The 26,802-nt window shown below is 42.9% G+C and overlaps 1 protein-coding gene across 1 annotated transcript in view; it reads right to left on the bottom strand.

The window, feature by feature from the left end:
• Positions 1-1,920: 1,920 nt before the first annotated feature.
• The window catches only part of TSHZ3 (teashirt zinc finger homeobox 3), a 111,625-nt gene continuing 86,743 nt past the window's right edge, over positions 1,921-26,802 (bottom strand). Inside the window, exons 5-7 of the transcript XR_004281133.1 lie at positions 22,882-25,386; positions 18,659-18,799; positions 1,921-3,626 (exon numbers count right to left, since the gene is read on the bottom strand). The gene's annotated coding sequence lies outside the window, so the exon portion shown is untranslated. The remainder of the gene's footprint in view (positions 3,627-18,658; positions 18,800-22,881; positions 25,387-26,802) is intronic.

Here is a 26,802-nt window from a genome sequence, read left to right as displayed (position 1 = left end):
CTGTTCTTGCCAATGTAGCTTAAGAGAGGTGTGTTCACACATTGCTCCAATGACCTCATCTCCCTTCAATCTTCAACCCTCTCCAAACTGGCGTTTTTTCTTATTCTTCCATCAGGACAGCTCCTGCCAACTACTCCAAATCCTCTGTCCCATCCATGCCTCTCATCTGAGAACTATCCATTAGTCAGCATCTCTCCCAGGATGTCCTGTTGCTAAGATGACCTTGTATCCCCCTTTGCTCAGGAGCATTTTTGTTTGGCTTTGGTCCGGGCATAATTATCTATAGCGCATCTTTCATGTTCAACCATGTTTTGGACAACAAAGAGTAGGCATCTGTGATTTGCCTGTCCAATCGATTTCTTGTTTCAGTAACGGCACCAATTTTCTTTTGGAGAAACATCCCTGCAGCTCCATCCTCTATGTGGTCCAGTTATATAATTGTTCTACCCAGAATCAGATTTGTACAAAGAGAGGTATTTGGTCAAAAGTCAGTCAAGAAGATTTATATCCAACAATGTTGTTGGTGCTTTTTTGGGGGGTGGGGAGAGATTTCCCCCAATAGGATTGGTAAACTGATAGAATCTAAGCCTGAGATTCTGAACCAACTTTGCCACATATTTGGGGGAAACATGCCTGAGGGGGGTGGTAACACATAGAAAACATATGGGAGAGAGAGAGAGACAGAGAGAGAGAGAGAGAGAGAGAAAAGGAAGAAGAGGGAAAAGGAGGAAGGGGAGGAGGAGGAGGAGGAGGAGGAGGAGGAGGAGGAGGAGGAGGAGGAGGAAGAAAAATAAGAGAAGGAAGACAGAAGAAGAGGGGAGTCGGAGAGGAAAGAGGAAAGAGATTCCTGATGACAACACTGGGCACCCAGATCTGGTAGCCAGCATTTTTCATACATAAGCAAGACTCTACTTCTTTACTTGGGAGATTTGGAGAAAGCAGGTTGGTGTCACATAATGCCAAGAGTCTGGACTTATTCAAGTCTGGCCAGCCCTATTCCCACTGACCTCAGGTCTCTTACCCCAGCCTTCAAATCTCAGTAATCATCCAGTTTCTTTGGTCAGAACCCTAGGAGTCAAATTCCACATCTACTTCTCTAACCTCAGGATCAAATCCTATGCCTCTGTCAGCAAAATGTACATAGACTCTGTGACTTTCTCTCCATCAGCACCACCCCAAAAAGTCCTAAATACTATCATGTCCCATTTGAACAGCTGAATATCTCCCCACTGTCTTCTTCTCCATAACATTCTCCATGGAAGGGGTCATCTTCTGACACTTAGAATCTTTTCATGGAATGCAAGCCCATACCTCACTGGGGAGTTGGAAAGACCATAGAAGGGGCCTAGCAATGTTCCCAAACGAGCAAGCATTATTGGAGCAGGCATAATACCCAAGTTTACCAATGATATGCAAGACAACATTGGCATGTTTCTCAGAACAGGGTTGTTTTTTTTTTTCTTTTTCATTATTATTTGTTTTATTTTCTTTCAATAAATAGGGTAAGGTCAACTTTCTTCCTTTACTTGGGATGTTTGAACACTGAAGTTTGCCATACCCTTCCCACAGACAATTTCTAAGAGTAGTGTTCAGAGTTTAAACTATGATCTTTAGTGATGCTGCCAGGGTACTACATAGAGCCTGTTTAAAAAGAAAGTCTCCCCAGGTCTATGACCGTAACATCATTTGGTGTTTGAAGTTTTCTATAGAAACTTCCTGGAAGCAAGCACTCACAAAGGAGAGGCACAAACAGCCTCATCATCCTCACTTTGAATCGTAACCTCTCTCCATCATCTTTTCTTAGAGATCTTTGGATTCAATTAAAACGGGATCTTATAATATCAGTGATACCTGATTGGAAGCTATCCTGACCTGATGCTTCTGGAAGGGAGTAGAAAGAAAAGTTTTACTAGGGTACATGCAAGAACACTAAAGAGGTGTACAGTGCCATGTTTCTGTAAGGGAACACTAACAATTTTTAAGAGTGTCAGGTCACTCTAATTTATTGATTGCCCTGTTATAATTCCAATCCAAATTTTAATAACTTGTTCCTGGAAACTTGACAAAACAATTCTAAATGTTGTCTGGAAGAACAGAGGAACAGAATAATCAAGTAGAATTTTACAAAACAGAAATATTATGGATATTGGCACAGATATCAAAATAGATTCTAAAACCACAATAATTAAAATAGAATGGTACTGAATCCAGGCATGAGTAGGTAGAAAGAACATATAGGGATTTAATTCATGGTAGGAGGGGGATTTCAAATCTCTAAGGAAATGATGAGGAGACAATGATAAAATCCCAAGAATAAATTGATTAATCACAACTTCACACGACGTCCCAAAATAAACTTCACGTGGATTAAATACATTAAAGTACATATGCAAAAGAACCAGAAGTAGATACAGGTATCTGTGTATCTACTTTCATGTTGGGAAAATCTTTTAAACGGTATTTTCCCATAAAGCAACATATTGATAGAATTAACCACAAATAAATGAAAGTCTTCTGCCACAAGCAAAACTTAAGAACAAATGACAAACTAAGAACAAAAAATATTTGCAACATATGTAACAAAGAGTTAATGTTCTTAATGCTCTGAAATGTCAATGTGGACAAAAGACATGATTAGGAAATTCACAAAGGAAGTACTAACGGCAAAAATATGAAAAATGTTTAACTTTGCAAGCTGTCAAAGATGTGCAAACTGAAACAATAGTGAAACACAATTTTTCAGCTATTACACTGACAGTTGAAAAAAAGAAAAAAGATTGTCTAGAGCGTGGGGAAATGGGCACCCGTAGATTGCTGGAAGGAGTTGCAAGTGATACAAGCTTTCCAGAGGGTGACTTGGCCAAATTCTTTAAAATGTGCACAGCCCCTGTACACTGTAATCTCTCGTCTAAGAATTTACCCTTAGAAAATAATCATAAATAAACTGCAGAAATTTATTTAAAAGATGTTCCCTGGAAGGTTGTTTATAATCGCAAAAAATTAAAAACAAAATAAATGCCTGACAATATGGAACCGGTTAAATAAATTACGGCGCTGTATAATCCACAGCCATAAAAAAATCAAACTGAGAAAAGGTTCACAATATATAGTTAAATGTGCGTGGGGTGGGGGCGGAGGGCTGGAGGGAGTTGCAAGACAACCTGTACGGCACAGTCTTTTTGTTTTTTTTTTTTTTAAATGTATGTATGCAAATGTATGCATAGAAACAGACTTTAAGAGGATAACCACAAAGTTATCAGTGATTATCTCTGGGTGGCAAGAGTATTGGTGATTTTCATTATTTTCCAAATATTCTGCAATAAAAATGTATGACTTTTGTAACAAGCTTCTTAAAAACATTAGCTTTTATTTAAATTCTGCATGGAAGTCAAGTCTCAACAAATGGCCATGAGGAGGCTTTTTGGGAGAAATTCTTGCAGCCGGAAACTGGGGGAATACTGGGAATAACAGTCCTGTGTGATGTCATTGGGAAAGGAGGGCGTAAGCCAGCTTCCAGGCTCCACTGTCCCGGAATCAAAAGCCCCATCACAGCACCTGCTTCCGAAACTTCCTCTTTGATGGAAACTTCCTCTTTGATGACCCTTACGATGCGAAACTCATGTAGACTGAAAATAATAATAATAATAATTATTATTATTATGAATTTGATAATATACCCATAGGTGACAATGAACATTTATGAAGCACTCAGTATTTTCCAGACACTGAGCTCATTGCTTTACTGATATTATCTCATTTAATTCCGCAACCATCCTGTGGCAAAGGGATTATTGTCTGCAATTTATAGACGAGAGCTGAGACAAGGATGAAATTCACTCACAGTCATGCAGCTGCCCCAGGCTGCCAGGGGAAATGACACGTTCCCCTGAGCCCGTGTGTAATTCCCAGAGCCCCTCGCCCATCTCTAGTGATGAGGGGGACCAAGGAGCATTTTTCCAAACCCCATGTCCTCATCCCCACATCACCACCCGGGCCTCCATTTCCTTTGTGATTCAGCCTTGTATTATGTAGCCTGACTCCAGTGTGAAAGATTTGTGGCAATTGCATGATGTACGAGGTGCCGTTTGTAAAAATATTATTTAGTGTAAAACATGATGTTTTTTCTGCTGATTTACAAGTTGGATTTATAAATCTGCACTTCTCACGATCTGAGTTATATATCTTGCCGCTGATTTATAAAACTTGCCTGTAAATCTTCCCAGCAAAGTTTTGATTCAGAAATCATTATTTTAAGAATTAGATTTAGTTAAAACATTCAACTGCTTTATAGGGGAGGCAATGGATTTACATAACTCCAATTGGGTCCTATAGCAGCTTTACAAGTCGTGCCCGGGAATTCCTAAAGAAAATGTTCTGATTTAAGGGCATTTACTTCACACGTTAGCTACAACTGAATGATTTACACAGCCAGAGCCATACAATAATGATCTATTTTATAAAATCCCACTTTTCTTTAACTCCAGGCTGTGATTTATATCCCCTGATTGGGTTTTTTATAATTGGACCTCAGTCACACCCTCCTCTGTCCCAGAGGTGATGGTCAGGAAAAGGCCCAGGAGTCAGGGATGGTCAGAAGTCAGTGACCCTGCCCCCCTTCTTTGTGACCTTTCTCCCTTATGCCAAGGAAACCAAAATAGAGGACCTCGACCCCCTGAGCTAAAGACAGGTAAGCTCAGGGAAAGGTCTGTAGGCATGGCCTGGATAGTAATCTGTTGTAAGTTCCCTCTGTCCCTGTGAGCTCAAATTAAAAAGGAGGGTTCATCTCAGGCAGAAGAAATGGGCAATCCAGGGGACTGACAACAGGTATGATGAAAAATTGCTGCCTGAATAAATCAATGAACAAATAAACAATTTTTTTTTTAAATTTTAAAGCAGAGACCAAAAGGCATTCAACAGATAGCAAAAAAATGGCAGCACACATGAATAAGGAGGGAGGGAAATCTGTGGAGACTTGAAAGAGATGCTTATCCCATCTGAATGGAATAGCCATGGCTTAGCTCCACCTGGTTGTCGAGATATGGGAATGCCTGCCTCGGTCTGGGTTTTCAAGGGAATCTTAAAATTCAGATTTTAATTTTGACAAAGAGAGAGAGAGAGAGAAAGCACAAGCAGGGGGAGTGACCAGCAGAGGGAGAGGAAGAAGCGGGTCCTCATGGAGCAGGGAGCCCAATGCAAGGCCTAATCCCAGGATCCCGGGATCATGACCTGAGCCAAAGGCAGACGCTTAACTAACTGAGCCACCCACACCCAGGTGTCCAAAATTCAGATTTTTATGTTAAATGCCCCAGTATAAAAAAAATGGATTTTATTCAGGTCTAGTTTATAATAGTAAAATGGGCACAGGTTATGTATAGAAGTCAATGACGTCTGACCAAATTATATGCCCAACCAGCAACCTAATCAAGTTAGAGAACATTTCTGTCTCCCCAGAAAGTTCCTTCCTGCCCCTTGAGGTCAATCTCCTCAGCCCCACCACAGCTCCAGTTCAACACTGGTTTGCTTTCTATCTCCACAGATAAGTGTTGCCTATTTTGGAATTTAAAATAAATGGAAACATACAGAATCTTTTTTTTCCTGCCTAACCTCTTCCACTCAACATAATGTCAGTGAAATCCATCTGTGCTCTTGTGAGTAGTAATACTCACAAAATACTCACAAAAATAAAAATAATAATTTTATTTGTTTCTTTTTATGACTGAATAGTATTCCTTTGTATACGTGTGTCATAATTATTTACCCATTCTCATTTGGATTCTCTCCAGATCCAAGGTATTACAAATAAATCTGCTATGAACATTTCTGGACAAGTCTTTTGAGGAACATGTATTTTCACTTCTCTTGGGTAAAAAACTAGGAATGGAATTGCTGATTTGGCAGGAGTGTGCTTAATTTTGAAAGAAGCTGCCAAACAGTCTTCAAAAATGATTGCACCATTTATATTTCTCATTCCATTCCACTGGCCCAGTAATATAGGAGAGTTCTAGCTGTTTGACACTCTTACCAACGCTTGTTGCTATTAGTCTTTTTAATTTTAGTCATTAGCCATGTTACTCATAATTTTAGTCATTTCAAGATTCTCTTGGGAGTGGCATCTCCCATTAATTTTCATTTTCCTAATAACGAACAGTGTCTAGCAACATTCCATATACTCACTGGCCATCTGTATATCTTCTTTTGTGAGCTGTTTGTTCAAACATTTTTTCTCTTATTTATTGGTTGTTTGCTTTCCTATTACTGAGTTGAAAGAGAGGTTTATATAATCTGGATACAAGTCTTTCTCAGATATATGTGCTGCAAATAATATTTCCCAGTCTGTGGCTTGATATTTCCTTTCCTTGTCAATGTCTTTTAAAAGCAAATAATTTTAATTTCAATGAAGTACAATCTGTCATCTTTCTTTAACTAAAGCATTCTGTACCCTTAGAAATATTTATCTGCCTCTAAGTGGCAAATTGTTCTCCTGTGTTGTCTTCTATAAGTTTTATAGTTTTAAGCTTCATGCTCAAACCTATGACCCATTTCAATATATTTCTTGAGAACAAAGTGTGGAAAGAATTGTGTTCTATACAAATATCTAGTTTCTGTAGCATCTCAGAAATCTGCTAGTGTACATCCTCCAAGACCGTTCCTTTAAAAAATTGTTTTACGCCTCAACGAAGTAGGGACAGATGGAACATATATCAGTAGCACAAAGACCATATAAAAAAGACCCACAGCTGATCTCATTCTCAATGGGGGAAAATTGAGTGCTTCCTCTTTGGTCAGGAACAGGACAGGGATGTACACAAAAGACCCCAAATAGCCAAAGCAATTCTGAAAAAGAAAAGCAAAGCTAGAGGCACCAATATTCTGGACTTCAAGCTCTATTGCAAAGCTGTAGTCATCAAGAGATTATGATACTGGTACAAAACAGACACATAGATCAATGCAACAGCATAGAAAACCCAGAAATGGACCCACAACTAGATAGTCAACTAATCTTTGACAGCACAGGGAAGAATATCCAATGGAAAAAGTCTCTTCAACAAAATGGCAACAAAACTAAAAGGTAGCCTACAGAATGGGAGAGGATATTCACTAATGGCATATCTGATAAAGGGTTAGTATCCAAAATCCATAAGGAACTTATCAAACTCAACATCCCAAAGACAAATAACCCAGTTAAGAAATGGGCAGAAGACATGAATAAGCATTTTCCCAAAGAAGACATCCAGTTGGCTAACAGACACATGAAAACATGCCCAGCAGCCTCATGATCGGAGAAAACAAATCAAAACAAAGATGAGATACCACCTCACACCTGTCTGACTGGCTAAAATTAACAACACAGGAAACAATAGATGTTGGTAAGGATGTGGAAAAAGGGGGACACTCTTACACAGTTATTGAGAATGCAAACTGGTACGGTCACTCTGAAAAACAGTATGGAGGTTCCTCAAAAAGTTAAAAATAGAACTACTCCACGACCCAGCAATTGTACTATGTGGTATTTACCCAAAGGATACAAAAAATACAGATTTAAAGGGACATATGCACCCCAAAGTTTATAACAGCATTATCAACAATAACCAAACTATGAAAAGAGCCCAAATGTCCTTCAACTAATGAATGGATAAAGACATGATATATATTTTTATATAAATATAAATATATTTATAAATATATATAAAATGTGATATATATATATATATATATATATATATAACTCAGCAATCAAAAAAGAATAAAATCTTGCCATTTGCATTGACATGGATGGAGCTAGAGTGTATTATGCTAAGTGAAATAAATCAGTGAAAGACAAATACCATATGATTTCACTCATAATGTGAAATTTAAGAAAAAAATGAATATAGGGAAAGGGGAAAAAAGAGAGAGGGAGAGAGAGAGAGAGAGAGAGAAAAGGAACGAAGCAAACCATAAGAGACTTTTAACCATAGGGAACAAACTGAGGGTTGATGGAGGGAGGTGGGTGGTGGATGGGCTAAATGGGTGTTGCATAGTAAGGTGGGCACTTGTTATGATGAGTACTGGGTGTTATATATAAGTGATGAATCACTAAATTCTACTCCTGAAACCAATATATTACACTATATGTTAACTAACTAGAATTCAAATAAAAATTTGAAATAAAAAAATAAAAATAAAAACTGTTTTACTATTCTAGATCCTTTGCCTTTCCAGACAAATTTTAGGATCATTTGTTAATTCAAACAAAAGAAGCCTGCTGAGATTTTGATTGGAATTTTAATGAATCTATAGATCAATTTGGAGAAATGGACATTTTAACACTACCTAATCTTCCAATCCATTAACAGGATGTATCTTTTCATTAATTTAGATTTCCCTTAAGTTCTTTCAATAATGTTTTATAGTTTTTAATGTAGAAGTCTTATATGGCTCTCATTAAATTCATATTTTATCTGTAATTTATTTTCTAAATATTTATTATATACAAATACAACTAATTTTGCATAATCATCTTGTATTCTGCAACCTTGCTAAATAAGTCTTGGATCTAGCAGGTTTTTATAAATTCCTTAGGATTTCCTATTCAACCAACCATGTCATTCTTTAATAATTTTTTTATTTCTCCTTTTTAAATATTTAAGTATTTTATTTTGTTTTCTTGCCTTATTGCTCTGGCTAGGACATCCAGTATATGCTGAAGAGAAATTATGAGATTGCCTTGTTCCCAATTTAGCAGTGAAAACATGTGGTCTGTAACCATTAAGAATGACTGTTGTTCTATAATTTTTATAGATTCCCAACATTAGGTTGAAAAAGTTTTCTTCTATTTGCGACTTGCTGAGAGTTGTTATGGGTTTTATATTCCATCAAGTTCTTTTTCTCATCGGAGATAATTATGTGATTTTTCTACTTCATACTATAATATGTTACTACTTTTATTATTTTCTCAATGTTGTAATATTTTTGCAATCCTACAGTATACCTGTTACACAGTGTTGAATTCAGTTCACTAATATTTTGTTGAGGATTTTGATTTTGTATGTTCAGGAGACATGTTGGTCTATAATTTCCTTTCCTTCTAGTGACATTGTCAGCTTTTGATACCAAGGTTAGGTTGGTCTCATAAAGCATGTAGGAAAATAGTCCCTCCTATATTCTTGGAAAATGTTTGTGTAGTACTATAATTATTGCTTTTGTAAATGTTTGATAGAATTTAATAGCAAATCACTGTGACATGGAGTTTTCTTTGTTGGGAGGTTTCTTTATAATAAATTCAATTTTTTAAATGTGTATAGGATTATTCAATATTTTTATTTCCTCTTCATTAAATTTTATAAGATTTTGTTTTTGAAGGTATTTGTCCATTTCACATAAGCTCTTAACTATGTTGGCATTAAATTCTTCATAATATTTTTATTATTCATCATCATTATTATTATTTCTTATTATCCTTTAAGATATGCATTTTTTATTATTTTGGATATGTATCAATATTCCATAGGATAGGTATTAATAACCCCATTTGTATTTCTTTTTTTAATTATTTTTTAAAATATTTTATTTATTTGACAGAGAGAGAGAGAGAGAGAAAGTGATCACAAGTAGGCAGAAGCAGGCAGAGAGAGAGGAAACAGGCTTCCTGCAGCAGGGAGCCTGATGTGGGGCTTGATCACTGGACCCTGGGATTATGACCTGAGCTGAAGGCAAAGGCTTAACCCACTGAGCCACCCAGGGGTCCCAACCCTATTTGTATTTCTGATCTTGGTACTTTGGCTTCTTTCTTTCTTCATCAATTACTCCTGGTAAATTTTATCTATTTTATTAACCTTTTCAAAGAACCAACTTTTGGCTTTGTCAGTTTTCTCAATGTGTTTATTTCCTGTTCGTTTATGTCTGGTTTTATATTTATTAATTCTTTTCTTCTACTACATTGGGCTTATTTCACTTTCCTTTTCTATATTTCTAAAATGGAAACAAATAATTTATGTTAAGCCTTTTTCTTTTCTGATATAGACACTTAAAGGTATAAATTTTGTTCTAAGTATTGCTTTAGCTGTATCTTACAAAATTTTTAAGTGTTGTATTTTCATCCTCATTACACTCAAAATATTTTTATTGATATGAATTATCAATATGAATTATTTAGAAAATTGTTAATTTATTTCAAAATACTTGGAGATTTTTGGGTTGCCTGGGTGGCTCAGTGGGTTAAGCCTCTGCCTTCGGCTCAGGTCATGATCTCAGGGTCCTCGGATTGAGTCCCACATTGGGCTCTCTGCTCAGCGGGGAGCCTGCTTCTCTCTCTCTTTCTCTGCCTGCCTCTCTGCCTACTTGTGATCTCTGTCTCTCTCTGTCAAATAAATAAATAAAAATCTTTTAAAAATGTATTTGGAGATTTTTTTCTGGATATTATGTTTTTATTGATTTCTAATTTAATCCCATGATTTTTCAGAAAGTGACTCTAAGACTGCAGTATTTTAAAATTTTGTTGACTCTTGTTTTATGACTTAGAATATGGACTATCTTAGTGACTATTCTATGTGTATTTGAAAAAACTATGTATTCTGCAAGTGCTTTGGTATATTTCTATAAATGTCAATTATATGAAGTTTGCTGATATTGTTGTTTAGATCTTCTATATCTTTACCAACAATCTGTTTATTTCTGTCAACTACTGAGAAAGGAATGTCAAATTTCCCTGTGATTGTGAATTTGTCTATTGCCTCCTTTATTTCTGTCCATTTTTTTCTTTATGAATTTTGTTGCCTATGATTTAGGGCATAATACCTAAGATTATCCTATCTTCCTAGCAAATTATTCCTTTAATTATTATATAATGTTTTTCTTTATCTCTTATAATATTCCTTGTCTTGAAAGCTAACTGTCTGGTACACACAAAACTATGCCAGCTTTATTATGTTTATTGTTTTCGTGGCATGTTTTTTTCCATCTTCAATCTATCTTGTTATTTATATTTAAGATGTATCTGTACTGAAAGCATATAATTGATTCTTGCTTTTTTTTGGTCCAGTCAAATTCTCTGTCTTTTAACTGAGGTGCTTAGTACATTCACACTTGATGTAATTATTTTCCATTTGAGGGTTAAGTCTTCCATATTACCATTTGATTTCCATTTATCTAGTCTTTTCTCTCTCTCTCTCTCTCTCTCTCTCTCTCTCGTTACTCATGTCTTGCATTCTTTTAGGCTTACTACATTAGGAGTTCTACATTCGGATTTTATTTTCTCTATTGGCTTTTCAGTTAGACCTTTTATTTTTTGGTGGTTGTCATAGAGCTGATAAGATTCATCTATAAATTATCAGTATTTATTTAAAGTCAACATTATAACTCTTTGTATTTCACGCCTCACATCTGACACTTAACACTTCTTATATTATAAGAAAATAACCTCACAATAGTATAACCTCATCTATTCATGCATATCCTTTCCGCAATTGTCTTTTATTTCCCCATATATGTTAAATGCAACTCTATAATGTTATTATTTTTGTTTTAAGCAATCAATTTTATTTTAAGTAAATGTAAATTATAGAAAGAACAAAAAATATAGACTTTATTTTGCAGACTCATTTCCAACTCTGGTGCCATTTATTCTTTACATGAAGATTTAAATTTCCATTTTGTAACATCCCCTTCAGCTTGAATAACATTTTAAAGCATTTTGTGCAGTATAGATACTCTTTTTTATTTTCCTTCAACTTAGTTTGGTTTTATGAATGCATTAATTTTAGAGGTGACCCATGACAAAATTCAACAATTTTTTTTTTAAATACCCACACCATACCAGATTCTAAGTTGGAACTGAAAATATTAAGATGAAAAAGGTTTTCAAAGGCAGTTTAGGTATTCTAATGATAAATTTTAAAAATTTTCATTTGTTAGAAAATATCTTTATTTCATCCTCATTTGGGAGGTAATTTTTTAAGGAAATAAAATCTTAGTTGACAGAATATTTTTTTCTTTTCCATTTTAAAAATGTAATTCAATTGTTGCTTGGCCTCTGTTAGTTCAGATGTGAAGTCAGCAGTCAGTTCCTCTTCTTATTTTTCCCCTGTATACAATGCATATTTTTTTATCTGGCTGATTTCAAGATTTTCTCAGCTTTGGTTTTAGGCAATTTGACTCTGATGGCTTACTTTATATTCATCTTTCTTAGTGGTGGCTAAACTTTTCTAACTTAAGTCATTATATTTTATCCAATTTGCTAAGATTTAATCATTATTTCCCAAAATTTTGGTCTACCCATTATCATTGTTTTCTCAATCAGGGACTGCAATTCTATGTTGGCAAGATTAGTAGTATTCTTTTTTTTTTGGTCTCAATATTCCTTCACATTATTTGAAAATTCCAGGAACTCCAAAGAAGGGGAATTATACCTATTGATATTTACTATATTAGAAATTGTAGCTGAGAACTTCTTAAATGTATTGACCTACTAACCCATTTATTGACTTATAAAGAAGGAAGAAGAGGAAGAGGAGGGGAAGGAAGACTCATACTTAGAAAAACTTTAATGAGAAGAATGGCATAATTTAGTATTTTTACAGAGTAGTTTTCTGGCTTAATAAATAAATAAAATTAATTAATTTTATTTATTAATTTAATAAAATTACTTAATAAATAAAAGACAGGTAGGGTCTCATATCTGACTCTGCATCAGTCTGTTATGATACAACACATCATGTGGCCTCTGGACAACAGCACTGTATATTCAAAAATGAATGGAAGTAGAAAGGTCAAGTAACCACACAAGACTGCTCTTGTACCATTCACTATTCAGACCTAGTCTCTCTGTTCTGATTTCAGTCCTTAACAGCTGCTCTCTGATAAGCACTAGGCAATCTCCATGCATGGGCAGCTTGGCCTTTGGCCATGAACTTAGGTGGCACCCCCATACACATACACAGTTCCCTTTCTCTGATGTTCCCCTGCGCAAACTCCAGGTACTTGAGGTGACACAAACTCTGACTGGTATCTCCTTAGCTTAGCAGACCTACTATGCTCTATTCGGATATCAGCTTGCTGTGTTATGTTTGTAACTTCTCCCCAGGGAGAGCACTAAATAACTCTTGAATCTCCCTTCTTTCAGAAATCACTGTTCTATGTTATCTATGTTCTATTGCTTGAAAATCATTGTTATATATTGTGTCTAGTTTTATAATTGTTTGTGGCAAAAGAGCGAGTCTGGTTCCAGTTACTTCATCACGGTTATAAATGGAAGTCTTCCATAATTTTAATATTGCCCATAAAACTTGAAAAACGTGTAAGCACATCTATGATCATATATAGCTCATGGGTCACCTGTTTGAGAGTCCTGGTCTATATTCTTGCCTTCCAAAATGTAGTCATTAGAGGAACAACATCAACCTCACCTGGGAGCTTTTAGGAAATGAAGACGCTCAGGGCCCATCCCAGACATGCAGATTCAGAAAGTGTACTTTAACAAGATCCAAAGGTGATTTTATGGAATCACCTGAAATACTTGCTAAGATATATTCCCAAGCACCATTCTGACCCACTGAATCAAAATGGCTAAGGTAGTGATACTTATCACCCAGGAAGCTTGGGGAATAGTGAGCTAATCCATAAACCTGTGAAGTTCATTGGACCCATGTGTTTTGCTTCCATTATATGAGCTGCCCTGTGGTACCACCTTGATTTGACTCCAACTAGACACTAATTCAAGGTATATAACCCACATAGATAATTACATGGGTAATCTCATTTTCCAAGGAACTACCAGGCCATACATTTTAAATGCCTTTACATACCTACTCAGGTGGCCAGCTGTCTCCTTTCACACGTGACAACTCTGGTTTTCAAATCTTCACTTCAAACTTGCCTCTTCTAGAGAGCTCTCTGAAACCAACCTCTAAAGCCTTCAATAAAAATAATGAGAATGTTCATACAGCTGTAGGTCAGGTTATAGGGTGATGTACTTTGTGTGGACTCAGAGAAGTATATTATAGTGCTTTATGTTCATCACTTACCAATTTCTCTCCACTACATTTAGAGGAACCACAACTCTCATTTGTTTAGTCTGATCTTAGCACAATTACAGTCTTGGCACCTAACATATTCCTAGTTCATGCTGTTAACTCAACCCATGATTATACTGTTACCCATCTGCAAACATCACTTAGAACAAGTCCGTGGCATTTTTGCCTTCGTCACTCATATCATCTGTCTGCTCACCCTTGGGTTCAGCTGGGTAGGCTAGGTCCCGCTGGGTCTCACCAATCATCATATCAGGCATCATATCCTATATCATATAATGTTCAGAACATTGCCGGGTCATAGGGAGGTGAGCAGGGGAGCCAGCTGTCTCTGGGGTGACCATCCAGCTGCCTGCATATGGGATGAGTAATCTCAAATAGCAGAAACAGAAGTGATGGGGGCAGAAGCATGTCCACATGACATAGGATATCATCTTCTTTGCCAAGGTCAGGCGTGTGCAGATGATATGGGAGAGCAGCTGACTCCTGTTCATCGAGCAGTGGGAATGGGAGCTGAATCCCCTCTCTGTGACCTTAGGAAGCTTATTTCACCTTGCCAACTCTGCTTTCCTCATCCTCATTTGGAAACTTGATGTGTCTACATTCAATCATGATTTCTTACACTGGAGGTCTAAGACAGCAGCACACCCAGTTGTTTCATGGCTGCTGTGTAGACTTACTTTGGAGCAGAACTGGGTTTTGGGTATTAAGAGCCTAAACATGTGCATAATGATTTTGCTCCACTTTTAGTGATATTGTGAAGTATTTGCATTCAGGGGTATTATTTGAAACTTTACATATAACAATGACAACATAAAATTAACCTGAATCCAACTATGGGTGATTGCCCAAATTATGACCTATCCATGCAATGGGATATTTTACAGCCATTTGAACTTTTCTAAAGGAAAAATAGTAGCTTTGGAAAATGTTCACAATGTAAAGCACCCAAATAAAAACACTAAATAATTTTGTTGCATGTGTAAAATATATAAGGATATATTCTGGATGACAATGTTGATTATAAGTGATTTTAAGATTGTTTTCTCTACGTTCTATATGTTTCAATTGTTGTCAGTCAGCAGAAAAGGAAAAAAAAAAGTCTTATTTCAAAAAAAAAAGGCCTGGATTGGAATCTGAAGGTCTGGGTTTGAGTCCTGGTTTCAGTATAGGCTGTGTGACCTTGAGTAAGAAAAGTTGGCAAAGTGGGGGAAATTTGCCTCCCCTTCCTTATTGGATGGGTGAGTAGCTAAAATCAGATGATATGCAGGAAATAGCTATATGGGAGAAAAATGGCAAATAGAAGGGCCATTGCTTCTGTGATTTCGATGAGGAAACAAGAAGCTCTTCTTACAAGAAATGCCGGTGCTAAGATTTCAAGTTGCTGTTATCCTCTCCAATCCAACTTTAAAATGGGCGAAGAAGAAAGAGAGAGAGAGGGAGGAAGGAGGGGAGGGAGGAAGGGAGGAGATGAGGGAGTGAAGGAAAGAAAAAAAAAAACTCGTGCTGGTTTTTTTGCCTCGTAACAGAAGTGCCTCTTGGTGCCTAAGACGTGCACTACAGCCAATAACTGTGTTCCCGTACTATACTAAAAGATCCCTCCTCTCACACATAAAACAATTTCCCCAGCCATCCCCCTGCTCTAGCCAAAGGTTAGATGGAGCCTCTGTCCAAAGCCTCATGTTTCAAGATACCTGCAGCCCCGAGGGTGTATTTCCTACCTTCGACCAAGGGACAGGGGCCATCCCCCCTCCTGGGACCCCCAAGAGGATATCAGCATTCATTGCAAGTGGTGTGACACCCAAGACACCCACTTTTAAATGTGTTTGCAATATTTTACTGAACTGCAAAATGTGAATTCCCTAAGATGCAGCAATCCTGCTTTGCTGCAGGGACTCTGGGGAGATATTTGCACATGTGCGTGAGATGGCTATGCATTCTTTTTCGGTACTGCACCACACAGTCTGGACGTGCTAAAATAATACTCAGACACTACTGCTCTTGCAGTTGAGCTGAAATGGAGTGAATGAGTATGTACTGACAGGAAAAATCTCCAAGAGTTTTTTTTTTTTTCTTTTTTTAAGATTACCCAACTGACAATCAGAGTGCAGACCATGAAACCATCTATATAAAGATAACTTGAAACGTCACATTTCTAATTTCTGTGGGTATATAAAGACATAGGAAGTCTGGAATGCTTCAGACAAAATTGACAATAGTGGTTAGATCTGGGGCTAGACGGGATGCCTAAAGAAAAAAGGTACTTTTCCTATATTTAACTTGGTTTTTCAGAAACAATATGTTCATCTATTACCCGTACAATTAAAAAGTAACTTGAAAGTAAAATTAAAAGAGCTGATAAAAATAATCACAGGTAGTTGTTCATTGAACAAATAAATATATCATGGACAATTGAAGCCAGGCTTTTTATTGTTGGAGAATAGAGTTATGAAATTTGAAAGGGGAGGTGGAGATATACTAGTGTTTGATTGGAATTGAAGGTATAAGTATGAACTCATGGTTTTAAAAAAAGAACAGAGTGGGGAAAGGAGGGAGGAGAGAAAGGGAGAGAAAGAAAAGGAGAGAGATGTCATACATGTACATACAGAGGGCCTAGAAGCAATGACACCCCAGTGGCAATGAGCACACCTAGAACCCAGATCTTGGTTTCTATATGCCACTCTCCACTAAAGGTAAACAGGGCACCTTAAAGAAAGGCTGATTCCAGGTCTGGGACAGGGAAACTATAAGATGAGCCCTAGAACATCTTCTTGTGCCAAAAAGGAAGGAAATGTTCAGAGAATGATGGGGACACATCAAAAGGACAAAGAAGCCAGTTTGAAAGGACACCCGTTGGTCACATGTGGGACCATTCTAGCATCAAAATGAGTATGATAGAGAACCATAACACGTTGGATGCAACAAAAATCCACGAGTTACATTGATATAAAATAATAAGTGGGAAAGTGGGGCTAGCTCTTCCTTAGAGTAGAAAGACAATTAGTTAATGTAGAAAGAATAACAGAATCAAGAGAAGTACCTTCCGCCAACCTTGATCATGATAATAACTGAAGCAACCAAGAGTCATCAGTGGACGCTAAAACCTGTGGATGAACATCGGAGGGGTAACTGGATATTTACACAGTCTCAAAGTATCCCCCCATAAGCGACGTAATAATCACAAAGTCAAGAGTGTAGCTTAAGTATGGGGAGGCCCAGCAACACTGCTATAACTGAGCAGCCCAAGTTAGCGTGGCCCACACAGAGGAAACTCACATCGCAGATGGCCGTTGGGACCCGCTGAGAAGAGCAAAGCACTTGCGGTGATGTTTCTGCTCATCATGCATTACCTGGAGCTAACCCTAACAAAACACCAGACAAACCCAAACTGAGGACATTCCGCAAAGTAACCGGCCTGCGGTCCTCAAATGAGTCAGTGGCATGAACACAGAGGAAGCCTGAGGCATGGCTTCCCCTTTAACGGAGCCTGGACACACGTGAGAACTAAAAACAGCGAGTGCTCTGGAGTTTTCTTTCTCTGTAAAGGACATTATTCAGATAATTGGCCAAATCAGAGTAAAACCTGTGGATTAGATAACAGCACTGTATGGATTTCAATTTCCTGACTTTTGTTTATTTTCGGATTCCTGTGGTCGTCCAAGTGAACGTCCTTGCTTTTAGAACATCCGTGCTGAAGCATTAGGCGGGGTAAAAGAGCATCGTGTCTGCGATCATTCTCAAATGGTTCAGAGAAGTTAGAATGCATGTGCGGACACGTGATTATAGTGTGGGAGAGAGAGACAGGAAAGAGAGGGAGGGGGGGAAAAGAGAAGAGGATGAATCTGGGAAAACGGAAACAGTTGAGGCATCTGACGAAGGGAATATGAGAATTCCTGCAACTCTTCTGTGAGCCTGCAATTACAAACTTAAAAGGAAATTTAAAAAGGGAAAAAGAGTTAGACAAAATAACTGGCAGGAGATGACCCAGGTCTCTAACCCAGAGTCAGGGTCGAAAGCTCACTCGGCCGACCCTGCAGGGAAGCTGAATAAACAGAATGCACGAGAATTGGGGTCCAAATCTGGTTAAGGGAGAGGTGACAGAGAGGAAGGCCTCTCAAAGCCTCAGTTTCGAAACTAGGACTATTCATCCTGAGTCGTGGGGACACTGGGGCGACAGAGAGACAAGGGCCATGAGCAGGTGATGCTGAGCTGGGTCCCCTGAACATGCTCTGTGCATATGAGCCATGCCCAGCCCCCGCTCTCAGCCCCCCATCCATCACTGAGATACGATGCAGGTGAACCCCCCCGGAATGCCTAAGACACAAAGAAAGGCGCAACGGAAGTCACTAATCTCTGCCAGAGAAGGCCAGTCAGTGTCCCCCTTGATCGTAGAGAGCTTTTTCCTGAGTAAAGTTAAAATGTATAAACCATCCACGTGCTTCGGTTATCTGAAAAATGCTTTGTCCCCACCGGAGGATGTTGGGAAAGAGGTCACTTATTTAAAGGAACAGGCTATCCTGATCAATGCCTGAACTCCACGGGCCTCTCCAGGGCCTTCAGATCGAACTGGGGGAAAGAGAGAAGTGAAATCAGGACAAGCCCAGGCTGCTGCAGCCACTGGCACTAGGGGGCAGGCCAGCGGGTTCACTCACCTGCAGTGGCCAGCTGAGCGGGGACCTGGGCACAGACAGCAGGACCGCGAACTTCACACACAGAAACACGCACTCACAACTGGTGTGCACGCCTGTGTCCATGTGCATGTGCACGTGTGCGTGTACAGGGAAACTTGATGCCTAGAAATAGAAGAAATGCAGAAAATTAAAGTACATTTAAATTCTCGGGCAGTTTAACTCTCTTTCCACAGCAGGGAAGTTGTCAGTGTTTGCAGAACCCCAAAAACGCCTCTGCAGAGCGCCGCTGTCCTCAGCACGGAGAACATCCACGGGGCGGGATAGAGGGAGAACTCAGAGATGGGGTCAGGCAGCCTGCTGCCTCTTGCTCTGGCTTTGCGACTCCGGCCAGGGACTTAAACTCCTGAGGGCCAGCATCCTTCTGGGTAAAATAAAGACAGTCATAAAAACAGTAGCACCCATATCCACGTGCTATATGCAAATCACGGGTAACTTGCAACCTCCCAGAGGCTGCCCCATGGTCCGTTGTAGCAGTGATGGTGATTATCATGACCATCTGCTTCCCAAGCAAGAGCGCCCAGAAAGCATTCTCCCTGGAGCCTGCTTCCTTTGGTCTCAGAGAGGAGAGCAAGCCATGACCGGTGAGAGAGCTCCCGTGTTGCACACACCGGACGCCCGGCACATGCTTGCCGGGGAACGCATGGGTGAGCCTGCCGCAGTTTTGGGAAATCTTCAAGGCACTGGAGGAAATTCTTCTAAGTTTTCTTAAAAAGAGTTTTTCAAATGCATGGACAAGTGTGGATTTCCTCCCGTACCTGCAGCAGACATTGCATTACCCTTGAGTCTAAATCATCTTTTCCGTTTTCCTTGCAAAAATCTTCCCTGACAGCCAACAGAACATATTCTTCTTCTAATTGTTGATTTCCCTTTCACAAACGCCAGTGGATCTCCCCATCTCTAATCCTTTACCGCTCATTCATTAGCTATCAAGTGTGGCTTTTTGGAACAATTATATTGTGCCCCACTGTCAGCTCTCTCTGTGCAGGTAGAGGATACAACCTGACTCCTTACACAGGATGTAAATTACTGCTGGCACACCAGCACCTGAAGAATGATTACACCCAGCGCTCAGTTAAATAATGGATGCTTAGCACGGTGCATTGTAATAAGCAAAAGATATGAAATATCTACTATTCTAAGTGGAATATGCTAAGTATTTTTTTTAATAATAAAACCATTTTGGGGAAGACAGGCTATTGAATCATGGTCTCTGGAAGAGACACCCCATGCGTCAGCTCTTCTGCAGAATCTGGTGAGCACCATCACCTCATCTGTGAAATGGGAACATTAATTACACCCTCCCTCATGCAGAGGTGTTACAGGTGAAGGCTTAGCCCCAAGCCTGGCACATAGTAGATGCTTAGTAAACAGTGTAGCTTTTGTAGTCTGAGGAGGGGGCCGGCCTGTAGGAGGACCAGCTGGGGCACCCATTATCTGGCTGCACTGGGTTCAGCGTCTGACCACTGGGAGAGGCCGACACCTTCTCTTCCACTAGCCAGTTGAAAGCAGGATCTGCTTTGCCACCAAATAGAGTGGAAGGGGAGGCAGGCAATGGGGAGCCTTGCTATAGCTCCCTGTAGACATGTACTGAGCTGACGGCGAGGGACACAACGAGAAGGTGGCTGATGTAGAAGGCTTCAGGGTGCGCTGCTCCAGGCCAGACCAGGGAGCGCGTGCTTTGGACATGTTTTCTCCCTCATTCCCCTCCTAGGACCGTGGAGTGGGGTTAAGCGCATGGACTCCAGGGATGTGCCGCCTGGGTTTAAGTCCTGCTCAGTCTTTTCCTTAGCTCTTGACCTGGAGAGTTAACACCTCTATATTGCAGCTTTATAAACTAGCAATAAGGCAGTTACCAGTTTTTGTGGAGTTGCCCGGGATGAAGGAGAGAAGTACCGGCAGCCAGCTTAGCTGCAGTCATGCTTCAACACGTTCTAGCCCCCTTACTGTTAAGTCCATTTTACAGAAAATCAAGCTAAGACTCAGAGATTCAATGATTGTCTTGGAAGCAAGAGAAGCGGTCCTTCTGCTGTCAGAACTGCTGCTCATTCTGCCCTCTCCTCCCTGGGATACGATGGCCAGACCCTCTGCCTCCTCTCTAGGGGGCACCCCCTTGGCCCTCTAGACTAGCTGGTGTTCCCCATGTTGAGAGAAAGTCCTTCCTGCTCTCATTCCCGCTGGGCAGGTGAGGAGGGGCTGACCCAGAGGCAGAGCTGAGCACAGCTGGCTTCGCAGACTCTAGAAACTTCTGGAGCCATCCCCTACCACCCCCCCCCCCCCAGTGCAGTGCTGATGCTGGGACACATCTCCATCCACATGGCTTCTTGCCAGCACTGCGTTCAGAGCATGCCCTGGACAAAGCCCACCATGGTCCTCGGAGGAGGCTGGAGTGCTGTGGGTTCCTCCAGGGCTTGAGGCTGGTGACTCTCCTTCTGTCCGCCGAAACACCCGGGGACACTGGCTGCATAGTAGGGGGCTGAGGTGCTGGGAAACCTGCAGAGGTTTCTGACGCCTCCAGGAATCAGTGTCTGCACGAGCTTCCTGAGGCTGCCGCAACAAGTTGCCAGAAACTCGGTGCCTTAAAACAAGAGAAATCTATTCTTCCACAATGGTGGAAACCAGAAGGAGGAAGTCAAGGTGTTGGCAAGGTCATGCGTTTTTGAGTCGCTCTAGGGGAGGATTTGCATCTTGCCCCTTCTGGCTTCTGTTGGCAGTTGGCTGCTGGCTTTCCAGGGCCAGGCACTACCTCTGGTTTCACATTGTTGCCTCCTCTCTGTGCTTCATCAATGGACAATTGTCATTGGAGTTAGAGCCCACTGGATAACCCAGGAGGGAGGGGGACCTCTATATCTCAAGACCCTCAACTTACTTACATGTTGGAAGACCCTTTTTGCCAAATAAAGTCACATTTACATGGGCCAGGGGTCAGGATGCGGACATAGCATCTTGGGGGACCACTGTTCAGCACACTGTAGTGTCTTCATCTCCAAAGCAGGAGCAAAAATTGTATGAGCCTCACAGTGTTGTAGTGGGGATTCAACAAGAGAATGTGACTCAGACAAGCGGTTACAGCACTAACTGTATTTACTATAGTCTCCCCACACACAGCAAAACCTGTAGGTAAAAACATAGTCAATGCATCTTGACAGATCCCTAGTGCGCTTTATTGTTTTAATTTTTTCCTTTTTTTTTAAAGATTTTATTTATTTATTTGGCAGACAGAGATCACAAGTAGGCAGAGAGGCAGGCGGTGGAGAGGGGAAGGAAGCAGGCTCCCCACTGAGTAGGGAGTCCAATGTAGGACTCCATCCCAGGACCCTGAGATCATGACCTGAGCCAAAGGCAGAGGCCCAACCCACTGAGCCGCCCAGGCGCCCCCGCAGTGCACTTTAAATATTTACTTGTTTAGTTGAACAGAAGCAACACTTAATGGCCGTTTGCGAACTCGGGGTAAGGACGTCGGGGTCCCCCTGACAGGTCCCAGCCTGAGGCGTTCCCAAGGGCAGGGAGAGACCCGTCCACTAGACGGTCTCTGCTGTCATTCGTGGGCTGCCTCCCTCAGACCGGCAACATACTCGGGTGGGATTTAACAGCTGAGGTTTACAAAACACACTTTCAGAGGACAACCTGGGAGAACACTGGCCCTTCCAATGCACGTCCCTTTGCTCCAGCTCAGCCCCCATCAGGGACGCGTCCTGCAGAAACAAGGACAGGCCCGTGCAGAGATAGGTGTCCGAGGATGTTTGCTGCGATGCTGCTGGTAATTGTGGGCAGGGGTGGGGTGAGGAGGGCAGGAAGGGGAGAGAGAGCCAGTGAGAGAGCAAGCAGGGAGAAAGGGAGGAGAGGGATAAAAATCAGGAAACTGCCTGCCCAAAGGAATGGCTGAATGCCCAAGACACCCCCAAATTCTGAGCTTCTCTGCAAGGGTAAGGGCATGAGGGTCTGAGAAACCACAAAAGGAGAGTCTGAGCGAGGGTCCTCATGCTCACACAAGCATAGGGCGTCGAGGCCCTCCTAGATCCACAGGTGTGTGCAAGGGCCTGGCTGTCAGCAGCTGCCCCCGCAGGGAAGAGATGGGCATGAAGAAGGGGTTTTAACTTTCTATTTCTGTCAGGTGTTGCTATTTCCCGGCGAGGATGGCAAGAGAGTTTACCAGCGTCATCACAAAATTAAGTAAATTTCCTTACCCAGACTTGCAGGCAATTCATCTGTTCAGCTGCACAGGGCCTGGAGGCTTGAGGGACAGCTGGAGGCAACTGAAGCAGAGAGAGACCCTGCCCTTCTCTGAAAGCCACTCCCAGACCCCCAATCTGCAGCACAAGGGGGCTCAGGAGAGGACTTCCTCGCTAATCCTGCTCTAAGGGTTTGGGAATTTTGCCTGGCAGGTCCCAGGCAGCTGGTAGATCTTGGCTGGGAGACTGAGTCACCCGCCAGGAGACCGGTGAGGCCAAACATAGGGCTGTGAGGTCCTGCCTGTCTGGGGGGTGTGCTTGGCACCAGGGCCCAGTGCTCGAGGATGCGCAGCCCTCGGGCCAGGACACAGGGAGACCTGAGGAGGAGGCGGAGTGAATCACCTCGAAGCTATGCCAACAGGTGCAGTGAAACCCTGATACGCTGGGAACCCCACAGGCTGGGCCGCTCAGCGCCAATCCCCAGGGAGGCTCCCTCCCTCCCAGAGTGGCCAAGGGCTGGCTTTCTTATTTTGTGTTTCCAAGGCTTTGTTTCTCCACAATGGAAGCATTTCTGAGCCCCTGCCTTTGTAAACAGATACCACTCAGCAAGGCAGTTGATTCCCAAGCCCTCTCAGCTCTCTGCTTTCTCCTATTTGGGAGGAGCGGCCTTCAAGTTCTAGCTGCTGCCCCATGCTGCCATGTGACATACAGGGGCCAAGTCACCTGCCTGTTCCGTGCAACCTTGGTCAAATGGGCTGACCAGTCACCTTCCAGGACGACCAGAGGCAAGGCATTCTTGGGTCTGCTTGCTCCTGCCTGAGAGCCAGTGGGGCCCCTCCAGACAGGAGGGCAGCTTAAATTTAAGTCTGCCAGGAAGGACTCTGGAGTCTAAGAGCTCACAGTCTTGGTGGGCTGTGCCCGCATCCGGAGGGCACCAGGAGGGCGGCTCAGCAGGAGGGGCCAAGGAAGCTTTCAACAGGGGGAGATGGGTGTTGGCCCAATTGCTTCCTAATGAAGGAAATTCTGGGTTCCTCTCTTGAGGCAGGACCTGGGGCTTTCTGGAAAAAAGATAAAGAAGGTCTGCTCTGTGGTGCCACGTTTTCCTGGCACTCTAGGGACTGGAAAAGGAGAGATGAAGAAGATGAAATTTCAGCCATCCAGATGCAGTTGCGGAACTGTGACCAAATGTCCCAGGGCTTGCTGAGCTCCCTGCCACCCTCAGCACAGGCTGGTGGTTAAGCCAAGGAGCACGCATCTGGGGTGAGGGCTGGTTCCGGGGAGATGCCATTCCCGAGGCTGGGAGGGGGCCCATCGCTGCTCTCAAATCCCAGCCGCTGTGGGAGCAGGAAGAGCTAGGATCCCCCAGAACCCCAGGCCTTGCTCACCACTCACCATTTTCCAGAAATGCAGTGGCTCCAGGACAAGTTCGCTGATGGCTTAGGGGACTCCTGTCTGCCCATTTGCAAGTCACTGCCCCCACCGCTAAGAGCTGGGCCCTCTCCTGGAGACAGAGCCACGGGGCTGACGTGTCCACACTTCCCACTCACATCACATGCCCCAGGACCTGTCACCACCGCCCCCGCGTGGCGCTGTGTGATCTGAGCAGGGACCAAAGTCATTCACAAGCTCCCGGGCCTCGAGGGTGTCAGCGTACCCTCCAACAGGAAAGGCAGCGGCAGAGGTGTGCGCAGAGGAACTGCGTCCTTGCTCTGGTGCACTGGGAGCTCCTTTTCCCTAGGAGTCCAGCGGCAGATTGCTGCTTTTGAAGGAGATGCCTGGGTCCAGCCGCAACACCTAGGAGAAGCGGGTACCCACCGCCCGCAGGGCAGCAGTGTCGCACCGGGCGGGGGCAGAGGGCTAGTGCTGAGAGATGAGCAAGGCCATCCCTCCTCTGCTCACAACCTTAGGAAGAGGTCTCAACCTGGACCCGGAGCCTGGAAAGGAGATCTCCCATGGCAAGAAAGTGACAGCCCCTCTGAGCACGGTGGGGGGTGAGGGTGGGGTACAGGGGCTGGGGGAGGAGAGCCGAGGGGTAGCTCCAGATTCGGGGGCCCCCGGATCTGGGTCTGCCGCCACTCTCTACCACACCTGGCATGTGGTCTGACCCTGCTGTTGAGCCTCCTGGAGGCTCAGCTTCCCCTTTTGTGAAATACAGCAGTTCCCACCTCATTGGCTTGCTGAGAGACAGCAAGAGTAACAGGTGTCGAGGGATTGGCCCCAAGCCTGGCCCCTGCAAACCCAGCACAGCAGCTTTGCTGTTAGGTCCTCACCACATGGGGAGGATTCCCTTTACCGCTCAGAGCAGTCTACACACGTGTCTTCCGCACACATGCTCGCCACCTTTGCCAGGTGCCAGGAAGAGAAAGACTTGGCCTCCAGGTGCTCTCGGGCTAGGGGAGAGACTCACCTGTAAGCAGATTGCGACACAAAGTAGCGACAGATGTTTGCCCAGGGGGGCTCAGGAGTGAGTGATTGTGCCTGGGGGTACCCCAGGGGCATCGAGACGGCAGCACTCAGAAGCTGTAACAGACACAGCAAACAGGTACCAAGCGTGTTCTTGTTTTATTTTTTTTTTTTTAACGAGACATCCCAAGACATCCTTTCATTTTCCATTCATTCATCATTTCTTGATTATCTCCTATGTGCCAGGCACAGAGAAGGTCCCCAGGATAGAGAGAGACCTCCATTCAGAGGAAGCAACATTACCCAAAGGGCAGAGACGTCCCTGGCACAGAGTCACCCCCTGCCATCCCCCTGCCGTCTGTTCCCACAGCACCAAGACAGCCCCGAGGTGCTGCGGGGTAAGCCAGAGGTAGCCCCGCATTGGACTATGGCTCTGCTCCAGACAGCGGCCTCGCACATAGCACCCAGCACAGTGCGGGACACAGGGCAGAGGCTCAGTAAACACATGCTGACGGCTGTATCAGCGGAGTCTGCTGGGAGTGAGGGCACATGGCCTTTGGTGTAGGGAGAGCTCCAGGAAGGGGGGACAGCGGCTTCAGAAAGCACCAGTAGAAGAACTTAATGTGGCTACCCAGACCCCGATTTGCAGAAGGACTGCAGACAGGTGTGCCCTCGGGGAGGAAGGACGCTGAGCAGAGGAAGAAGTATAAGCCCAGGCACAGACATATCCAAACACATGGGCCATTCAGGGTGGCTGGGAAGAAGGAAAAGGAATTGGAAGGGCTGCATGGTACGAAGCCCAGCCGGGACACAGGACAGCGGGCTGGGCAAACCCACCCAGCACCCATCCAGCGGTGCTCACCCCACTTTGGTGCCTCAGGCAGGGTTCTTCTGAAGACAGACCTGAGGACATGCTCTCTGAGGTTTCGAACAAAGCTCTCAGGCACAAAAATGCAGATTCCAACTGTTCTGTCTAATAATGCCTTTGCCTCAGGCCTCACCTCCAGGGCACCAGAACAGACAACAGCCTCTTGCAATGGCCAGGCCTTGGCCACCTTGCTAGTGCCTGTCCAGAGTCCTGAGCCAGAAAGAGATCACTTGAGCTCCGCAAACACTCTCTATCTGTCTCTGCTCCACTTCCGTTTCCTCTGCACCCGGCATCCCCCTCCCAGGCATGAGCTTATACATTTATTAGCTTATTGGATTAGGGCCTGTCTCCCCCTGGGACATGCTAAGTCCTCCAAGGACAGGGACTTGGTCTAACCCAGGAGTCATCGCACGTGCCTAGAACCGTGCCTGGCACATAAAAGATGCTCGGCGGTATTTGTGGAATAAAGGCAGGCGGGATCAATGCATGAGACTCAGAGAGCCCAGCCTTCCTCCTAGGCAGAAAAGCAGGCCCCTAACCATACATTAAAACAAGTGTCCCCCTTGGTGTCCCCAGGGCGGGGGGTTGGGGTTTTGTGCTAGGCTTCCGGTGGCTGACGCTCATTGCCGGGCAGTGGATTTCTCTGGGCACCATCATTGCCATTT

This window comes from Mustela erminea, chromosome 19 (genome assembly GCF_009829155.1).
Source record: "Mustela erminea isolate mMusErm1 chromosome 19, mMusErm1.Pri, whole genome shotgun sequence".
Taxonomy (NCBI): domain Eukaryota; kingdom Metazoa; phylum Chordata; class Mammalia; order Carnivora; family Mustelidae; genus Mustela; species Mustela erminea.
The sequence above is the reverse complement of the archived record's forward strand: the minus strand, read 5'-3'. Positions and strand labels throughout refer to the sequence as shown.